Genomic DNA, 17456 nt, shown 5'->3' with positions numbered 1-17456 from the left:
GAAAAATCTTCAAGTACACTGCAAGACATCGTTTCAACTATGCCTTAGTGGTATTCGAACGATGTAGAGCAATGAGACGTTAACCGGAATCACTGTCTCCGGTGCTTGCTTGTACTACTTGGCGATCACGTTTTGATCATCACATGGATTAATGGAAAAAATTTAATGAATAATCAAGGGAGGAAAAAGGGGTAATAAGGGTAGGGGTAGTGTGGGAGGGACCGGGTGGGTGGGTCCTTGGGTTGGTCATACGTTGAAAACGATCTCCGACGTGGCCAAAGTGCGCGCCTGCGCGAGCCTCATCTTAACAGAGGTCTGAGATGTTTGCCGAGCGCACGTAGCGCTGCTAGCATCGTATGCACTGTGCTTTCGATGTTTCCTTCGCGCTGAAGCGAAAAATGCACGAAGGTCAATTCGAACGCTGCGCTTGCTCCCTCCATGGAGCATTCTGAAAGCGAGTTTCCGCGCTCATCGAGCGAGGTGTGTTCGTGCTTACCTGTGCACGCAGGATACTGTGCATGTTAACTTAGTTAAAATACGTTGGTGGGCTAGCGGGTTTGATTTCATGATTTAATGTGTGAGCGCGACTGAACGAGGACGTAGAAAGCTACAAGCACACAGAGGCAGCACTGTCTATATGCGTCTGTTTCTTTCTAGGTCTTCGTTCAGTCGCTCTTACACATTATACCATTGTTAATTTAGGTAGTAAACAAATGTTTGCACGTTTATATGGCCGATAAAGCTACTATACTTTGCATAGCTATCTAATAATTTGCCATCGCAGTCAGTGCTTTGCCTTTCGGACGAAAGAGCGACTTCTTTCTTGGGTGCACGTTTTCGCGACGCCGCGCAACGTCGTCCGCGAGTATTACCTACTGGGAACTGCGGATTTCATTAACCGGCGATGCCACTTGGTTTCAGAGCCCCCTTATTTGTGGAGCGCAAGAAGTTCGCAAACAAATGGTTCAAGGTTCTACTCCATCACTGACTTTAATTAACATTGCTACGACGAAGCTACCCATACTACTGGAAGAAATACCAGACCTATAACATAATCTGTACGCTGATGACAGAACTATTTGATGCAACCGACCATCAGCAGGACTACAAGAACACATTATTCAAAGTGGGCTAAACGCCATAAGTGATGGCGCCGGAACACTAGGGCTAGAATGTTCCCCTCAGAACTCGGAATGTATTGTCATTATGAAGACGTAAGCATGCGAGTCGAGGAATCGAAGAACTTCTAAGCGGAATCTTAGCAAATATACGTGATGTTCAGCCAAACGAAACGAAAACACTTTTGCGGTTTACAGTTTTTTCAGGTTCCTTTGCTATCTGAGAATGTGCCAAGCTTTATTATCATAACCGAAATAAAACAGCTCAAAATATCAGCTCGTCAGGGAACACGCGTCCTTATCGCGGGTTGAACTTACAGATGTCCCGGAAGACCCCGATGGACGCCGTTCGGAAACGGCGCTTTCGTTTATGGTAAATTAAGTCGCTGAGCACGAGTGAAGGCCGCACGTTAATGGTAGTGCTTTCCAATCACGCCTCGGTATTCAACTTTGCTCTGAACGAAATCCTTCGATCTTTGCGTCTCGAACACGCAATAACATCAACATGGGCTCGGAAAAATCCAATTAGACAAAATCTATATCGCTTACAGGAGGTATTCAGAGACCTGGATTGGGAAGAAATGGGGATAAGGGTTAATGGAGAATACCTTAGTAACTTGCGATTCGCTGATGATATTGCCTTGCTTAGTAACTCAGGGGACCAACTGCAATGCATGCTCACTGACCTGGAGAGGCAAAGCCGAAGGGTGGGTCTAAAAATTAATCTGCAGAAAACTAAAGTAATGTTTAACAGCCTCGGAAGAGAACAGCAGTTTACAATAGGTAGTGAGGCACTGGAAGTGGTAAGGGAATACATCTACTTAGGACAGGTAGTGACTGCGGATCCGGATCATGAGACAGAAATAATCAGAAGAATAAGAATGGGCTGGGGGGCGTTTGGCAGGCATTCTCAGATCATGAACAGCAGGTTGCCATTATCCCTCAAGAGAAAAGTTTATAACAGCTGTGTCTTACCAGTACTCACGTACGGGGCAGAAACCTGGAGGCTTACGAAAAGGGTTCTACTTAAATTGAGGACGACGCAACGAGCTATGGAAAGAAGAATGATAGGTGTAAGGTTAAGGGATAAGAAAAGAGCAGATTGGGTGAGGCAACAAATGCGAGTTAATGATATCTTAGTTGAAATCAAGAAAAAGAAATGGGCGTGGGCAGGACACGTAACATAGCAAATTTCGTTACGAATTATCGTCTTAAGCATTTTACTATGGAAATCTCAGTGCTCTCACAACTTCCTACAAACCTTCACTACCCTGCTGCAAAATTTAATCTGATACTCTATACCACCTAGATGCGACCAGAGTTGGTATTTTCACACACATAGGCGAAATGTCGCAAACCTGGAGATGACAGAATCAAACCAATTACAGTTGTAAACCAGTGCCATGGCGTAATAGCGTAAACATGCTAAACGCATTTGTTTCCAAAGCAACATGTAATAGAAAGGAACAAGAGCGTAGTAGTATTGCTGAAAGCGGGGGACACACTTTTCAAGCCCCTCATGCGATCGCAGCCGATATTCACGAGCTAAATTACACGTGGGCAGGCGCGGCACTATATAACGTTCAAATCGTTTTAATTACCCTCTAACGACATGATAGAAACGCTTTCAATGTATTGAGACGAAGAGACGAATCACGACTTGGAAGAAAAGGTAATACCACCGAGTGACGTATAACACGTTGCTGACGTCCGACATCCATCTGTTTTTACGTTCAGCCTTCTACAGAGAAAGAAATGCCAGGCTGGCTAACAGGTGAGTTCCGTGCCGAAAAATGACCCCAAATCATGATCTGTGCTGACCTTTCATCCTAATGTAGAAAGAGTTATGACGAGTCACAATATCTTTTCTTTAATAGAAAATGTCAAAATGTTTACTCTCAGAGTGCTCACCTGGGACTACGCGGACGTCATAGATGAGTTTCGCAAAGAAACTTAGGCCTCCAAATGTTAAATAAAGGTGGAGGTAGGTCTACGCCTGTGGACATTTTCTCAAATCACCTTTATTAAAATGCAGCCAGCGTGGTTGGGGCTGAATTTCTCGCCTGGCGCAGCAGAGCATCAAATGCACCGAGAAACTGATGTGGACGATAACTAATTGTTTAATTTCTGCCGACAAAAAAAAATACATTTATTTGATTATGCACTGGATATACTAACTCACTGATTGATCAATATTATGTCCTAAAAAAGCGTACGCCTACAAAAGTGAGAAAGGCTGTAGTTATTGTGCCCTGTGTAAATTTGAGTATTTTTTGTTGTCTAACGCTGAAACTATTTTCAGTATTCGAAGCTTTTTTTTTTTTGCATCGAATTCTTTAATATGTGACTATAGAGATGTGAAATTAAGCCTCTGGAATGAGCTTTATTTTGCATGGCTGCTTGCGACGAGACGTGTGATTCGGCATCGAACTCGTCAGTATGTAAAAGGAACAGTGTCTGGCACTCTACAAGGAACGTTGTTGCCCGAAGCTGCCTACACGATTGTATCAAATCATATATAACAACTATAGCGACAACCACATGAACGACTCCGTAAAAAAAGAAAAAAAAACAAATAGAGAGTGAGAGGGCTGTTTTTTTTTTTTTTTTACCTTTCGTTACAGGAAAATATCTTTGTGCAACATATCCAAACGAAATATTGGAAAGACCTCAAAATCTTAGGGCAATTCTCCTAAAAAAATAATGGGGTCACGAGAGTAGCAATGGTAAATGAACCAGCACCAATACCAGTAGATTCCAACTAGTGTACGTGCAAACTTTCATCGCGATATCTGACAGATCAACCATATTCAAACTCAATCCTCTGAGGGACATATCTTTGTCTTTATTTAGTGCCTTTAATTGTTATCATGTTAACATGTAATTGTTAACGAAGAAAAGGAAGCGGGGAGTGTGCGTTTATTAAGATATATTTTAAGTGGGGGCTTCAAGAAAGGCTATTTGTACCGTAAACGCCGCGATCTTTGCGCATGACAACAAAATGTATCATGAATTCACCAATACGTGAGCGTATGTGTTCATTTTCCTAGTCGTCCGCTCGATTCTCACCAATTTATCTCTACACATGCCAACGTTTGGATGCACGAAAGAACTATCATGCCAGTTAAAAGCGTTAGGTCACATTGTAGTACGGACGCGTCTGACAGGTAACAAGGAGAAACGTCTTTCCGTATGGTAAGTATTGGGAGTGTTCTTTTTTATGTAATATAATGTAACAAATACCTAATGAATTATTGCTCCTCTCCTTGCAACAATACCACCCACGCGCCTGGTTTTAGTGGCATTTGGTAGATGAAAGAACATTACTCAATTATGCCTGTGTCGCATGCACAAATAACGCTGTTGTCGCGCCACTGGTGATGCAATCGCAGCTACGCTTAGCCTCTCATTCGGCGTTCAGAGTGACATAGTTCAGAAGTACATTTGCTGATCGGAGCGGGCGTGGTCGCGTTTGCGGCAGTTCACTCGACCATATGTTAGGTAGATTCCATCAAACTCAATTTTGTGGTCATCACGAGGTGTAACGCTAGCAAGGGTGCATTTTTTTATCCTTTCTTTAAATTTGAAGGTTGCTCGGCTTTGGCACCGCTGCGTTCGACACACAGGGCCTAGAAATGGCGTGAAGAGACTGCAGCAGCGAGACAGTGCGATGCCATTTTACGCTCACAGCCCTTTACCACGGTGGTCCCACTACAAAACAGAAGCAACACTAATGGAAGATTACACCGAAGGTCCGGAACATGTGCTGCAGTCCAAATTAAACGTGCAAGCTTTGTAGTGCTCAAATAAATGTCACCTCAATTGTTCTTGGTTTCGCACTTTCTCTACCCTCGTTCGAGTTGATCCTCAATGAATTTATATTTATTTATAATGTACTGTGGACCTTGGTGTGGCCCAAGCAGACGGGGCATACGAATAATAATAAAGCATAATAACACAATGAGCAGACGTCAAATAACAGTGCATATGATACCAACTCTCTCCATGAGCTGCGTGAGCAAGCACGGAAAAGAAACACTCATGTAATGAACGAATTCCTAAAACAAGTAAAGCAAAAAAAAATGTCGCCGACGATTGCGATATTCTATAATGTAAAATTTGAGCGCAGGTCTATGCGTGTTTTCATTTCACGTGTCAATATTTTATATTATGGCTATGTAGGTGCACAGTTGATGTTGCCCCGCGCTTGCCCCACGCGCTTAGGCCACTTGCTCCCAGAAGAAGACGCGGACGCGCTGGCTCACGAGCTCAATAGCTATTAGGAAATTTATGCTCCATAATAATTTCGAATAATCCACCCATCTCTTGGCCAATCCCCCATCGTGGGTAGGAGCCACACGCATCACAGGCCACAACAACAACAACAACGACGCGTTGATCTTTGGTCGGTGCTGCGCTGCCCGTTCGACGACTCGTACTTGAACGGTCTCTTTTAGAAGTCTTGTATCAATTAAACGTGACATTTTTCTGGTGGAGGTGCAGGGTAATCTCGATCCATGCAACAGACCCCTCCTAGCAGCAGAAACGCTAGACCGATACCGGAGCTCACGCCAGTACACCGCGCCAGCCGGAGAATCCTGGGATTGGCCCACGAGTTTGAGCCGTTACCTTGGAGGACAACAACGACGGCAGGTATGGATGCTACATCCGAGACTACCACGACTAACCCTGCGATGGCTGCTCGGGTGCCTCCTTATTATGCGCTGCAAAAACCGCTTGTGCCAAGTCCCTTCCATGGTGACCTTCTTGAAGACGTGGAAGACTGGCTGGCGGACTTGATGCGCGTAGCGGTGTTCAATGAATGTAACGATGAATGGAAGCTGCGGAACGTCTACTTCAACCTTTTGAACGGTGCTCGCGCATGGTTCTAGAACCGCAAAGGTGTTCCGACATCATGGCGTGAGTTGTATCGCAGGCGCTTGGACGCCTACACCAGCTCCGATCGCCCGTAACGAGCAGAATGGTCCCTCCATTCTCGCAATGATAACAATAATAACGATAATAATAATAATAATAATAATAATAATAATAATAATAATAATAATAATAATAATAATAATAATAATATTACATTTATTGCCATTATTTAAATCAGTACATTGATACAGGCCTACCAAAGCATTTGAGGACTTCAGCGGCAGAGCCTCGCAGGCAGCAAAACCATACACGGTACATTGATAGATTATTTATAAGCAGGGAGCTCGAGTACAGCATACCGGAAAAAAAATATAATAATTTATACAGTGTATGAAAAGAATTTTCATCGAGCATAATGAAACACAGGAACCCAGTAAAGCGTGTGAACAAGATGCCCATAGATAACCATACACCAATCTCACCGTCATGGTGCAAAGGAATTGCACAATCACATACACAAGCAATAGCGGTAAACAAAAGGAACAAATACGTTTTACAAACACATACACCTTAGCAGTGTCTTTAACTCGTATTTCGTTTCTGCAAAGTAGGTTCTGAGGGTAATTATTGAAGTAGGTTGGAACATAATGGGCGCGAGCTCTAGCGCCGTACCTTGCTGAACAACGTGGCCACCAAAAGGGGCCCCTGGGACTTAAACAATGGGAAGAAGAGTACGGAACTAGCAACTCAGTGAACCAGGAGTGTTAACAACCACTTGCATTAAAAGATCCTTGAAATGTGGCATCGAAAGTATTTTGAAACGGTCTGCGTCAGCATTCAGGCTCAGATCATAAGATATGTTTTTTGAGTGGGAGTGCAGTATTGTATTTACTCTGTTGTGCCCGAGAACGGCCCCAGTGCCTGTAAATTGTTATTCCATACCGCTGCAGACTGTAGCCTAAAGCGTGTGTTATTGTTTTTGTTACCGATAAGGGCGTGCAATATCTTATATTGTACAGTAGACATGATACGGCGCGAAATTTTTTGCAAACGTCAGCAAGGTGGCAGTTCCAAGAAAGGTCTCTGTCGAGATATAAACCAAGATATTTTACAACAGATGGGTACTGTAAAGTTCTACATGAACAAGATTAACAATCTGAACAATGCAAAACAAGAGGATAGTCACGGGCTACCTTCCTCGAATGGTTGTGGAAGTAGATTAATTGCGTCTTAGATACATTTACATTAATTAGGTTATTTCGAAACCAATTCATAGTTTTGTGGCAGCAGACTGCAAAGAAGCAATGGCATCATAGTAGTTGTGGGCAGAAGTTACGATCACCGTGTCATCGGCGTATTGATAAAGAGAAACGGTCATTATGCTATAGAGGCCATTTAGAAAAATATTAAATAATGACGGGTTACGTATAGATCCCTGCGGAACTCCAGCATTAATAATGGAGAATACGCTATAAACATGCCCAACTGAGACGACCTGACGCCTACCCCTAAGGAAATTTGCTAACAGCCAGAAAGCACCCCGAAATCCTAACAACAAAAGTTCATGTAACAACAGACCACGATGAAAACTGTCAAAAGCGTTGCTACAACCAAGAAGGAGCGGACAAGCAACTTTATTATTATCGAAAGCTATACTCAACTCACCTGAGAAATCTCCCAGAAGGGTTTGCGTGCTTTTGCCGGCCACAAACTATACTGACTATGCGACAAAGTGCTGTGGGCGTCCAGAAAGCTTGTCATCGTTAACATTAAGTGTTTTTCTAGAATTTAAACAATAGAAGGCACAATTGATGCGGGCGATAATTTTCAATTTTATTCCGCGCACCGTTTTTAGAAAGAGGTGTAACTATTTCTTTTTTTTTTCAGTTTTACAGGAATTTCACCACTGGAAATTATGCGATTGATTAGTACTAGCAAAACCTCTTGGTTGTATTCGTATGTTCTGCGCAAATCATTAATGGAAATACCGTGAATTCCAGGAGATTTATTACATTTTAAACTGAAAATAATCGATCTTTGCTCTTCCTGAGAAATCGAAGGCAGATATGCCGATTCACTAATGCTGTGACGCAAAGTGCACAGATCTACCTGAACGTTTGGGTTTCTAATTACACGAGAGAATGGGTTGTTAAACTGATCAGAAATATTTGTCTGCCGCTCGATAAACTGGAAGGAAAATAATTCATTCTATTAGCTCGCGTATTAGCATCTCTAAAGCTGCTAACTAGCGACCATATTTTCTTACTACGGCAACCAGCAGCTTTAAATTTGTCTTCGAAAATGCATTCGCTTTGCGGAACGGATCGTGGCAGTAACTTTATTTCTCAACTGCTTAAATTTGACCCGTAGGTTTGTACAATTTGGGGCACGCTTGCATTGGGCCCAAAGTAGGTCTTTTTTCTTTTATTGCAGTTAGTATATCAGACGACATCCACTGGTTATCCATGTTATGTTGTTAGATATGTATTGTTCGGGTAGCACTTTCCTTTAAGTTTTGGAACACTTCTATGAGCCTGTCATATAGGTCAGCAGGAGACACTATGGCTAAAAACGATTCCCAGTCATATTGAGCCACCAGCTTATCAAATATTTTCGGATCAAGCACGGAAATCACTTTGTTTAGAGTCTGTGGCTGCTGCCGCAGTATCTGGATAACTCATTGAGCCGCAAAGGAAGTAATGGTCAGCAAGTGTAATTTGTACTATAGCGAATTTTACGGCTAGCTTCTGAGTCACTTGATAAATGATGCATTGCAAGCCCCATTTGGAAAGGCTATCGAGGTAATCTGTGACCAAGTCTACAGTTGGACGCAAAAGGTCAATGTTGATATCACCTATGATACACACGGGCTATTCAAGCGATAAGGTTGGCAACGTGGAATCGAGTTCGGATAAGAAAAGCCGCGCATTGAAACTCGGAGGTCGGTAAACCGATAACACAATCACCGAAAAAACAGGCGCGCTCAAGCGCAGGGATATTGCTTCACCTTGGGAAAAGAAAAATGTTAACTGTGAAGCTGTCCATCTGTTACTTATAAAAACTGCGATGCCTCCTCCTTTTCTGGTTGGACGCGCGCACGAAAAGGCTTGGTAACCCGGCAATGAATACTGTGGAATGCTCTTTGGAGAAATATTAATTCCAGTAAGTACAAAAGAATCAAACGTTATCCGAGATGATGAAGTAATGGCATAAAACTGATTCCAACGCTTCCGAAGGCTGCGAATGGTCCCATGCCCAACTTTAAAACTGCTGGTGGAGGCATCAGAAAAAAAAAAACTGTTTACATCCGCATAGTCAGTGGATTTGATACTCACTATGTCAGGCATGTCTAGGCAATCTTATCCGATGCCGAATATTTTTCAACTCGAATGAAAGGTGCTTCCTCAGGCTTTCTTGCCAGAACCTTTCCGTTTCTCGTCCACACGAACTTATATCGATTTTCCTTTCCTTTGGAGCGGGCTGACCGGAAGAGCTCCCGGTACATCCGCGTCAAGTTTTCATAAATGAACAGACGAGGAAACTTCTCCGGCTGAGCAAGATCCGGGAGACCTTCCCTAGTGTGAAACATTTTTTTCTTTTATTGAAGCGTTCTGTACTTGCACAAGAAGAGGCGGGCTAGTGCTAGATTTATTCTGGGTCGGTATACGGTGTATCCTGCAAATACGTCTTCCTGGAAGGACCTTAGGCCCAATTATCCAGCTAAGTCGAACATGAAGGACTTCAAGTTTTCGCCAGGTTTCAAAGTTTTCAAAATTGCAACATCTGCCATAGTGCTCACTTTCGTTTATTTGCACCGTCGTTTGGTCTAGAATTTCAGCCTGACGGGAGTCTGTACGCGAAAGTGACTCCACTTGAGCCCGTAGCTGAGACACTTCACTTTGCTAAATAGTCACAGTAGAGAGCATAGAATCATACTTTTCAGACACGAAATGGATAGAGACTTGAAGGTCAGTCCCCGTATCAGCCATCTTTTCACAAGTTGCCTTGAAACAGAGCAGTTCCTCAGCCCTCACCATGAGCGTCTGAACAGTGCTGGTTTGTTGGTCCAGTTTGGTATTAATAGTCGAAAAGTGAAGGCCAAGTGAGCCATCGCTGTGACTGGAACCGGTACCAGACCTACATCTCTGACACGTCCATGTTTCACATTTAAAAGTTGGCATTTTGCTGTAAACACTGTCTGTTATCGCGGAACAGTGTTTCCCTAGATGTAAACTTGCTTTGCTACCGGAACATACGAGGAATTTGCCCTCTACCGGCTTATCTCATACCGAACACACAGAAGACATTGCAGTGGAGTGCGGTCAGCGGCAAAACAGCCAAATGTATACGCACTAAAGGCAGGTTAACAAACCTACTTGCCAAGAAACAACGTAACGTTCCAGTGACACCGGCCGGTTTTGCCGCTGACTGCAGGGAAGAACTAGGGAGGCAGGCTTTATGTACTCTACAACAGACACAAGGCGGACCAGGTTGAGCTGTCTTGCACCAGGCGATGCTGCGGAGCCGTTCACGGATGGGTCCGTGAAGGCAGAGGCCGCATGCGCCATAGAGCGTCCGGGATGCCAGCGGCCAACGACAGGGGTGATAAGATCCGGGCGATGCCCCCGTGTCCAGACTGTGAAATCTGCCAAGAAACGAAGTAACGTATCAGTGACACCAGCCGGTTTTGCCGCTAACTGCCCAATGAAACCCAGTGACAGTGTGGCTATGTACGTGGAAAACAGTGTGAGTCTCTTCAGGCGAGCTGACCGTACCATGTCTGAAGACAAGAAGCTGCGTCACTTGATGCGAGGCGTGAAAGAGCAACTTTTGGTGGACTCGTTCGTAGCCCGCCCAAAACGGTTGCAAATTGTCTCACTGAAGCCGTCACCATAGAGAAGGCCCTGTACTAGCGCTCGCACAAGTACGATCGGCAAGTAAATCTCTCCTCTGCTACAAGTGGACTAGGGGCTCTCACCACTGACGTCGAGTCGCTTCGCGAGATTATTCGATCGATAGTTCGCGACGAGCTGCGACAGCTGCATCAGGTGAAGCGGCCTTCAGCCAACTTAATAGCTAGCGTCGTGCGTGACGAAGTGCAGCACGCGGTCGTCGTACCACGCTTAGAAGCAGCACTTCAGGCCGCTCCACCACTTCAGGTGTTCACAGCTTCAACTGAGCCACGACGCACAACATACGCTGACGTTTAAAGACCTAGGCACCGTGCCATTACCGGCGACACCTCCTACCGCGAGCGAACACCAGCGTGCGACTTATGCCGACGCATTCGGGCACCCTATCCCTGCACCAGTGCCGCTACCAGCCCTCACTAAATCGGACGTTTGGACCAATTGGCCCGACCGACGACCGCTCTGTTACCACTGTGGTGAGGCGGGTCATGTCCAGCGAGAGTGCCACAAACGCCACCTTGGACTCCAAGGGTTTGCTGTTAATTCACCCCGATCCCGTTTCGGACAACGGCCACCTGACATTGGCGGCAGTCTCGATCTCCGTCACCACGACCATTCTATTCGAGAGGTACAAGTGGGATGTCGCAAGGACGATATCCGAGCCGTCGCCTGGAAAACTAACGTCAGCGACCTTTCAAGGCGAGGCCGCTGACACTCGACGTGCGCAAGACCTAGAATCGATGCGACCTCAGACCGACGGGGACTTGACGACACCGATGTCTCAGGCTGGAGACGACTTTTCATTGAACATACCTGTGCTGATCGACGGTAAAAACGTTACTGCTTCAATAGACACTGGCGCTGACTACTCGATTATCAGCGGAAAACTGGGAAGCAGTTTAAAGAAGGATGTTACGCTTTAGACAGGGGCGTACGTACGGACAGCTGGTGGACATGTCGTCAATCCACTTGGTATGTGCACTTCTATAGTTCAAATTCAAAACTCTACGTTTCCGATCAGTTCCCTTGTTCTCCGAGAATGCTCCCGTGAATTGCTACTTAGAATCGACTTTTTTCGAGAGTATAGCGCCATCATCGACCTACGCCGACGCTGTATATCGTTTTCTACAAAGAAAGCGACGACACGAGACGCCTGCCGCCATACAGTCGCTCTTCCAATTTCCGACGACATCGTCACGATACCACCTCGAGTCAGTGTAATGATTCCGGTAACATCCGAGGGCACGTGCGAAGGCGAAGTACTCGCTGAGGGAAACGTCTCCCTTCTACCTACCCTCGGAATCAGCGTGGATCGGGGAATAATTGACATTAGGGATGGCCAAGCTGTTCTCTCGATCACCAGCTTCATAAATGAACACCGACACCTTTTCCGTAGCACTTCCATCGCTTACGCTGAAGCCTTGGAGGGTGTCCTTGAGTGTTTCGCTTCTAAGGAAAGCTGCAGGCGATTAAGAAGGCATTACAAATATCGACATCAACAACGACCTGTCCGAGGGCAATAGGGCGACACTGCGAGGACTGTTGTGTGAATACAGGGACTCCTTCGCTCGCTCGTCTAAAGTCAGTCGGACGCCAATCACGCTGCACAGGATAATAACTTACGACTATACACTTCCTATTCACCAGCAGCCATATCGTGTTTCGCAGAAAGAACGCGAATTCAACAAGCCAAGGAGAAGATTGACGATGGCGTCATTCACCCTTCGAACAGTGCGTGGTTGTCATCGGTTGTCCTGGTAAAGAGGAAGGACGGCACTCTCCGCTTCTGTGTTGATTACAGAAAACTGAACAACGTTACAAGCAAAGACGTCTATCCGTCGCCGCGAGTAGATGACTCTCTGGACCGGCTACGGCGAGCCAAATATTTTCTGTCCCTTGACTTGAAAAGTGGATACTGGCACAATGAGGTAGACGATCACGATCGGAAGAAAACAGCCTTTGTCACCCCGGATGGACTTTACGAGTTTCGAGTACTTGCGTTCGGGTTGTGCGCTGCCCTGGCAAGTTTCAAACAGATGATGGAAAATGTACTAGCCGAACTAACATGGTAAACCTGTTTCGTCTACCTGGATGATGTGGTCGTATTTTCAGACAGCTTCTACGGACACGTTAAACGACTGCGGCAAGTGCTTGAGGCAATCCGATCGGCCAACTTCATCGTAAAGCCTCAGAAATGTCACTTAGGTTATGAAGAACTGAACTTTCTTGCACATATCGTGAGTGCGGAAGGCGTCCGTCTCGATCCCGAGAAAACTTCCGCTGTAGCTGCTTACCTGACTTCTACCGACAGGAGAAGCGTTCGACGTTTCCTGGGGCTCTGCGCATACTAGCGGCGCTTTATACGCTATTTTTCTAAAATTGCTGAGCCAGTTAATCTTCTCACTACAGACGTATGCCGTTCATCTGGAGCTCCGAACAGGAAACAGCTTTCACTGAGCTTCGACACCGCCTGGCATCGCCCCCTGTTCTTGGGCATATCGACGAAGAAGCAGAAATGGAAATTCATACCGACGCCAGTAGCGTCGTTCTGGCTGCGATGATGCTTCTCGTCCTGCTATCAGCGCAAAACGGAACACAAGCCCTTGACGTTCGCTTTTCGCGGTAATCACAACATTTATACCGCATGCAAGATACGGCACCTCAGTTTCCTCTCAGAGTTCACCGTGGACATACAATACATTGAAGGCCCAGTCAACACAGCCGCAGATGTCTTCTCCCGTATTGACGCCATATCAACGGCCACACTGGTATCTGAAGAAATTACTAAGGCGCTGCTTTCAGACGTCAACCTCAGGGACCTCTGGAATTCTGCTATGTCATTTATCCTGTCTGACACGCTCCTTGCCTTTTCTTCAAGCACTATAACTTGCGACGTGTCAAGGAGTCGAACACGCCAATTCGTTTCTTTTGGACTCCGCCATTCAAGTATTTGACAAGCTACACGGCGCAAGTCATCCCGGATTTAGTGCCACCAAGCGTCTACTTCCCGTTTTGTGTGGCTGAGTGTGAACTCTGCCGCGCAACTCTGGCCTCGCGAATGCCTTCACCGTCAGTGCTCCAAGACGAAACGACACGCGAAGTCACCCATTCACTCCATTCGTCAACCTGACACCCGGTTCGGTCAGATTCACAGCGACATCGTTGGTGCTCTTCCACAATACCGAGGTGCTCACTACATACTAACTTGTGAAAACCGTTATGCACCCTGACCTGAATCATTTCCTCTCACTGACAATCGGCACTTACAGTGGCTTCCGCCATCGTCAGTGGCTGGATCTCGCGCTTCGGATTCCCTAGCGTTCTAATGACCGATCGCGGCCGACAGTTCCAATGTGATCTCTTCGCGCGAACTTATGTGCCTGCTTGACACCTCCATATCCATACTACCGCGTATCACCCAGAGGCAAATGGAATGGTTGAACGCCTTCATCGTGTACTTAAATCCACCTTGATGGCCGACCAGGCTCCCTCTTCTTGGGCTGAAGACCGTCTCGTCCTGCTTGGCGTGTGCTCCTCTTTCAAGGAAGACACTGGCTGCACAACTGCCAATCTTGTCTACGGCACAACGTTATGGTTACCCGGTGAATCTTTCGCACCAGCTACTGCTGCCACGCCTGATTCAGACAGCTATGTTAACCAGCTAGACGATGCAGTTGTATCATCGAGTGACGTTTTTTTCGCAAAAACATGCCTACAGTGAGCCATGATTCGTACAGCGCTAAAGCGTCCGACCATCTCATACAAGACACTTTCAACCCCACTAATCTAGGTGGTGTTGCTTCTAGCAGCCATGGTCATCTTCCACGGCCTCCTTCTATTTATGGCACGCTCCTGCGCGTACGTATCGTGCTTCATGCTGCGAGATTAGAAGATAAAGGAAAGAAGGATCAAAAGAGAGCTGCTTCTGCTCCTGCTATCGGTGCAAACGGTTCTCAGGTTTTTCGCTCGCCGACTGACTCATTGTTGTGGTGGATATCAGTTATGAGCTTTCAGCGTTTTTGGAAGGGCTGAATGTAATGATATACGCTGTGGCATAAGGAAGTCCATGTGGCGTCTGGTATAGTAAAATCACCTGCGACCCACGCGTGTGTTGTATGTTGAGACATTAAAATAACATTTGATTTTAAGAATGCAGACGCCGTACATTTCCTCAGTCGCTTGTAACACGACGCGAAAGCATCGCAATTCTCCAAAATAATGTGGTACCAATGCTATCTTAGAGTGCTTTCACCACGCAAAAAGCGTTATTATAACTTGATGTAGGTTGATGTCAATGGGCGATGAACAGCATTTTAGTGTCAAACAAAAGGTATTCTCTCGCATATTCTACATTTGAAACACGTTTCTCTCTGAGTAACTGCGGTACGGAATGTGCACAATTGAATACAGCAGTTTGCGAGATAAAAAGCGAGCAGCAGTTGCTCGCAGCTGAAGGGCACCAAACGCTGCAATTCTCGAAACAAAAGAATATAAGGATCCCACGGAATCCATCTAAGCAAAGCTTTCTGTGTATTTCGCTTTCATTGAAGATAACTAGCGGTGATGTTTACAGGGAATGTTTAATTTCTTCAACGTGTAATCCAACACGAGAGTGGTGACTTCATGTTAAACGTAACCTTGCGTGCACCACTGCCGTTTGCGTACTACACAGGTCACACACGGGGAGGTGTTCGCGTGAGGCGTTTTTGCGCCCTATGTTTCATAACCTTTCATACGGTCGAGCATATTCATTGCCTCATATTGCACTTCGCATCGGTGCAGAAGTAGTAAACTTTTAGTCAGTTAAGGGGTTGCACGTACCAAAACCACGATCGGATCATGAGGCACACCACAGTGGCGGACTCCGGATTAATCTTGACACCATCGTCATCTTTCACGTGTCGCTAAATTTAAGCGCAAGAGCGTTTTTTTTTTTTTTTCGCCCCCATCGAGACGCGGCTGCTGCGATCGAGATACACCCGCGACCGTAAGCAATGCCATAGCCGCAATGTTATCGCGGCGGGCACAGAAGTGTTGAGTCGACGTATGACCGCAGCGCAGTGTGGCCTAGAACGTACCGTGCGCTTCAAATGCGGCTCTCCTTCTGCACGCCCTGCGTAAGTTGCCCGCTTGACATATTTGCATGGCGTTTATTTTTCGGAAATAGCAGCAGCGTACACTACCATAATTTAAACTCAAATTTATCCCGTTTATCCGCAGCCGCTGTCGTGTCTATAGTAGCAGCGTTTCCTCGCCTTTTCGCGTCAGCTTTTCCCTATCCCCCTGTGACGAAAGAGTGGCAATGCTGTTATCCACTCGTTTGGCGACTGCGTCGGTTCTACCCAGTCTCTGCTTCCTCTCCCCCCTCGTCTCTACGATTCTATCAAACTTCCCTCTGGACTTGTACGTTAATAGTAGAAGTTTATTTCATGAGCAATGCAGAATATCCAGTAGAAAGGTAAGCGCTGCACTTTCTGAAGTGCTTTTGCAAAGGGGGGGGGGGGGGGGGGGGTCACGGACAATTATAGCTGTCAAGGGGCGACGACCGTGGAGCTTCAGAGCGCATTGCGCACATTCGACGTAGTACAAAGTCCAAACGAGTTTCTCGCGTCGCCTTTCCACTCTTCCACGCTCCTGTCATGTATACGCATGCTTTCGACCACTCCCCGACGCGGTGTGCCACATAGCAGCAGTAGGCGCAGTGGGAAACTCGAAGGAAGAAGCAAAGAAAGCTTCGCTTAAAAAATTAATCCTATTTGACTTAAGTAAGGTGCACTAATACTATTTTCGACAAATTCACTGAATTGATTTGAAAATTAATGCTAACTATATTTCGCGAGTGATGCATAAACTTATTTAAACAGAAATTTGGTTTCTTTTCGTTTCCTCAGAACATTTTATTGCGACGGCACACACATGGAAACTGCAGGCGCATTTCTGTCGTCCCCATCGCCGTCGCCGTGACGTTCCGTATTACATAACTGCGAGTCGGCCTACTTGGAACAGATTCATCTGACAACTTTTCGTGCGCAAACAAACAGGGACAAGGAATAGAAGCAACGCAAGGACGAGCGCTTTCTAACAACTGGTTTTATTTTTGAAGAAGCACCTGTTTAAGTACCCACACATCTGAGCGACCTAGTCAACAGAGCATGCCTATAGGGCATATCATACCCACAGATCTGCGCGATGTAGCCAACAGAGCGCGCCTATAGCGCATATCAAATCACTTCTGATAAAAAAGACGCGGATCAAAGCCACTTACAATAAGATGCGTTAGAGATGTGATGACACAAGTGAATTTTCTTTATCCAACAATGAAACAGAAGGATGGCTGATGCATTTTTCCTTTTGTTTTTCAATCCAGCGTGCTTCCACAATTTCTCTCGCGGTTTGATTCCTATGCCTATGCAAAAGGTCAGTGCTACTAAGACAAGGTTAGCAATCATGTTCTTGGCAATGCATTGCGAAATGCGTACTAGGGCGACCTTTAGACTAGACAAGTGTTCCTTTAACCTCGTGTTAATGCATCTCGCAGTCTGCCCTACGT

This window comes from Dermacentor andersoni, chromosome 7, assembly GCF_023375885.2.
Source record: "Dermacentor andersoni chromosome 7, qqDerAnde1_hic_scaffold, whole genome shotgun sequence".
Lineage (NCBI taxonomy): Eukaryota > Metazoa > Arthropoda > Arachnida > Ixodida > Ixodidae > Dermacentor > Dermacentor andersoni.
This window is presented reverse-complemented; position numbering follows the sequence as displayed.